This window comes from Lycium ferocissimum, chromosome 5 (genome assembly GCF_029784015.1).
Source record: "Lycium ferocissimum isolate CSIRO_LF1 chromosome 5, AGI_CSIRO_Lferr_CH_V1, whole genome shotgun sequence".
Taxonomy (NCBI): Eukaryota; Viridiplantae; Streptophyta; class Magnoliopsida; order Solanales; family Solanaceae; genus Lycium; species Lycium ferocissimum.
In genome coordinates, this window is record NC_081346.1 from 54,108,940 (window position 1) to 54,114,387 (window position 5,448).

Below are 5,448 nucleotides of genomic sequence, written 5' to 3' on the forward strand. Positions count from 1 at the left end.
GGCAAATCTATTATAAACTCGTTAGAAAATAAGAAACGCCGCCGGGGGTTTGGCGACGAACCAAATCCTTTCAAAAGTCGTTACCACACAAAGGAGAGTTTCTGGGGCCCACGGATGAGTATCGAACCAATCCGGGTCCATTTATGAAAGTTGGAGGCCTTATCCATTATAGAATCTCCCGCGAACGTTTCGAAGCGATCGAGCTCGTCTGTGAAAGTTACGATTGTTCGTAGTTACGAAACCTTTTTGGAATAACAATCTTTATAAAATCTTTGAAACCAAATCATGTAGAAACATAAAGATCATGGTTCGACTGCATTAAGAGAGCCAACATGAAGAAATGAATAAAAATCACACACAAGCTCGGACCTTAAGAATGGAGTTACCTCGAGACTCGTATCACACCTACTTACGACTAAGACATGCCACAAGAAAGAAAGGGTAAGCTTCACATACCTCGTCCGCTTCCCTAGATTAATCCAAACTTACGTCTTGGCTTCTCCAAAAGCTACAATAACATCATTAGACGCCAAACATTAGTCATACGCACTTAGGAATCCAATTCTAGGCTAGCACTTTATTTACAAAAATTTGGGCAGCATCTCCCCTATAAATACAACAACCCCGAGAATTCAACTCGGCCAAATTCATCAACAACAACACCAGCAACCAAACCAACAACATCAATATCCAATTCCAACGCATTCTAACATTAACCACACTTTGCTACATACTTGGAGACATTCCACTATATTCAACTAACCACATATAACCAAACTAACATTAACACTCATACGTTCAATTACTAATCCGAACCCATTCAAACAATATACAAGAACACTTTAAGCAGTTCATACAATATTTCAAACAACCCAACCAACCTCCCAACTCACCCAAATCCTCATACTCCAACCAGAACAACACCACTCAAATTCCTTTCTTCCAATTTCATGAATTACACTAACAATCCATGCATTAACAATGTCATTCTCTTAAGTACAAAATTTACATTAAAAGTACAACGACTTCCAAAACAGTCCGCAACCATCACAACATTAACTTAGATCACCAAAAGCTCATTATCGATATAGAATTCACAACGACGACAACTAAAACATTAAGTAACATTAACTCATCCTTGTCACAAAGCATGGCCTATATTCGGCCATCTTCATACACACACATATATGTGATTCCCATTCATTTCAACACACTACAACAACAAAGAAACAAGCTACGTATAATTCAATCTATCAATCCTACATAACATTTCACATACACGGCCACAAGCCATGCATACTCCATGTTCACGGTTTAGCTCCAACACATAGATTTTCATGAATTTCATTCATATTTACATACTACGACATGCCCACACCATTCACAACACATAAAAGAGAATTAATTCTACATTTCCTTCACTTCACACGTGAGCTAAGGTGGTGAATGAGGGAAACGGATAGTTTGTTGATCCAAACAACGCTCCCACGTTAACGAGGACCCTTCAATTAGTTGTTTTGCTAGAAGAACCAATTTTTTTGAAGGAGATTTCTTGGTCTTGAATTTTCTCTCCTATGGCCGAATGCTTGCTCTTCCTTTTCTCCAAGCTTCTTGATGTTTCTCTAAGGTAAGAATGAAGAGCAAGATGACTTAGTCATCTTTTAAATTTCCATATGAAATAAATCCATGTGGCCATGGCCCACAACTAAATGGCCGGCCACTTTTCCCCTTATTTTCCATAATATACAAGTTTTTCTTAATTCATTTTGACCCCAAATGTTTCCTTAATACTTTCATGCCAATAAAGTCATACACCACTTATATTTTTAAAACAAAATCGTAATTAAAAGTCCCGACTTCTTGTCCCGGAATAGTCTCGTCCCGAACTTATCATAATTAACTCGGATTGTCCCGTTGTTCAAAATACGGGATATAACAACCCGTACCCACCTATCCACTATAATCAGACCATAGAAAACATAATAGGAACATATACGTACAGAAAGACACGACATCACGCACACATATATGCATATATCATATATACAACCTGAGGATATAAAGAACGCAAACACAACTGAACAGTGCTACCCATAACCCACTTTTATGTCTATAGGCCTCTAAGAGTAATAACAGAATCATATGACGGGACAGGGCCCCGCCGTACCCCTGAATAGACATATACAAATATACAACAAGAAATCTGTACCAAAGTGTAGGCTCCGGAACAAAGGAGCACTCCAAACCGCTTCTGTGGGATCCTAAGGCTAGGCTCACCCAAACAAGTATCTGCACCTGCGCGGCATGAAACGCAGCCCCCGAAGAAAGAGGGTCAGTACGGAATATGTACTGAGCATGTAAAGCGTGGAATACAATAAACAGGATCATAACCGAACTAGGGTTTACAGAACAAGTATAGTAATCAGAAAATCAAAAGACTTGCCTTTGAGTCATATGTCATGCGTGCCAGAGTCATATCATAATATCAACATATATGCATACCGTACCCGGCCCTCTAGTGAGGGACTTGGTGAGTGAAATCAAATAATCATCGTGCATAGCCATCATGTAATCATATATACATATATATATATATATATATATATATATATATCCGCACGGCCTACAGTGAGGACTCGGTGAAGTAGTCATATGCATACCGTACCCGGCCCTTCAATGAGGGACTCGGTAAAGAGGGATCCTATCCCCAGCATGTACATATATAAGGGGATCCTGTCCCCGGGGCCATCATCATATCACCATATACCGTACCCGGCCCTCTAATGAGGGACTCAGTGAACAATGCAATAGTCTGTGCACGAATACGTACCCGGCCCGGGACTCGGTGAAAGACATATTGAGCTTGCACGAGCAGAGTAGTGAGAAACCATATGCACATAAATCATTTCAAAGACTCGATGAAATAAATTAAACGAACTATCATTTGAAAATCTGGACAATAGTTTTATCACATACCCTTTCGGACATTACCCGGAACATAGCTAACTGGATTTTAGAAATCATAGCTACGTATCGCGATCATAGGCATAACAATTCTCATGTCAGACTCGGTAAATAAGTAATCATACTCGGGGTTCAAACGATAATCACATTAAGTCTTTTTCAGAAAAATCGTTAAGTCTAAGCATGTAAAAGTCTCGGGGGCCCGCGGATAGGTGTCAAACCAAATCCGAGCCCGCCTATGAAGGTTAACATCATTATACGTTACAAAACTTCCTACGAGCGTTTCAAAGCAATCCGGTTCCATTTACGAAAGTTACGGACGTTCGTAGTTTCAGAATCTTTTTAAGAACAAAATTCTTTATGTAACATTTAAAATTCAATCACACAAAGGATACAAGGATCATGACCTGACTACATTAAGAATGATAATATCAAGAGGTGAATAAAAGTCGTAAACACGCTCGAATCGCAAGAATAGAATTTCCCCGAGGCTCGTATGATTCTTTCCTTACGTCTAAGACATGCCAAAGAAAGAAAGGGTGAGCTTTACATACCTCGTTCGCTCTCCAAGCTAATCCAAACTTACGTCGTGGACTTTCCAAGATCTACAATACGTTATTACACACCAAACATTAGCTGAAGACATTCAAGAACCCGATTCCAAACGAACACCAAATTCTACAGAAATTTGGGCAGCATTTCCCCTGTAAATACAACACCCCGAGAATTCAACTCGGCCAAATTCATCAACAACAATACCAACCAACATTCTAACAACATCAACCATTAATTCAAAACGCATTTTAACATCAACAACCTTTGCTTTCACATAATGCGACGACATTCACTTATATTCGAATTCAACACAAAATAAAATCAAACTAATGCCAATGCTCACACGTTTAATTACTAATCCGAAATCATTCAAACAATATTCAAGGACACTTTAACCAATTCACACAATATTTCAAACAATCCAACCACACCACCACCTTACCCGAAATCTCCCCATCACAACATAAACAACACTAACGCATTTCTTTCTTCCAAAACTCATGAACTATCCCAACAATCTTCATTTTAACAATGTCATTATCCTAAATGTAGAATTTACATAAGAGTTACATTGGCTTCCAAATCAGCCCACAACCATTACAACTTCAAATTGATTCATTAAACTTTCATTACCAACATAGAATCCACACGACGACAACAACCACAACACTAAATAAAATTAATTCATTCTTGGCATACATACTACATATACACAGCCCCAACACCATTCATACGGCTAGAATATCAACATGCCATTTTCATGATTTCCTTCCATTTCTACACACTACAACAACATGCAAACATGCTAAATACCATTTATCCATTGCTCCTACACACCACACACACACACAGCCAACACCCACATATGCACGGTTTCACTCTAGCATCCATATTTCATGAATTTCATTCATTTCTACATGCTACAACACACATAAACCATCCATAACATATAAAAGTAAAGAATAAGCCTTACCTTCTTCTTCAACTTTCCAACTTAGCTAGGATGGTGAATGAAGAAAACGAATAGCTTATTGCTTCCAACAACACTCCCACGTTAATGAGCACCCTCCAATTAGTAAGTTTGCATGAAGAAATAATTTTTTTCTTGATCAATTCTTGATCTTGATTTTTCTTGTACTTGGCCGAATGGCCCTTCTTTCTCTTCTCCAATCTTCTTGAAAATTCTAAGTGTTGAAGTGAGGAATAAGATGACTAAGTCATCTTTTTAATCCCACATATTAACCATCCATGTGGCCATGGCCCACACCAAGGTGGCCGGCCACATGGTCCCTTATTTTCATTTTTTTTTTGTTTGTTTTTCATGAAATATCTACTTTCCAAAAATAGAATACTTTCCAAAAATAGCTTTTGACCCCAAATGTTTCCTTAACATTTCCATGCCAATAAAATCATACACAACTTAAGCTTTTAAAACAAACAAAAGTCTCTACTTCGTATCTCGGAATGGTCTTGTCCCCAACTTATCGTAATTCACTCATATTGTCCCGTTGTTCAAAATACGGAATATAACAGAAATCTGTTGAGACTTAAACTTACTCCAGATTATGTGATGAAGGTCATGCGGTGAGGTGGACGCTATTGTACTTGCGATAAAGCGTTGTATTTTATCGAGTTCCAAGGTTAAGCGTCTTTGGGGCGAGAGAAATTTTAGGATGGGTGACCCCACACAGGAAGTGTACCAAAAGTCTTATAAGTCGGACACAGGAGAGCCAAATGGGAAGTTAGAGTAGCCTAAGAGAAATTAGAGTATACAGAGTGGGCAGAAACCTTAAGAGGTCACATAGGACGAGGTTAATCTTGGACCGATGAAGAGAAAGAAGGTGCATCACAGCTCTAGAAGCAGGTAAGTTGAATAGCGTTTGTGAAGTATTTCGTAAGCGAGATAGTAACAATTATATATATATATAT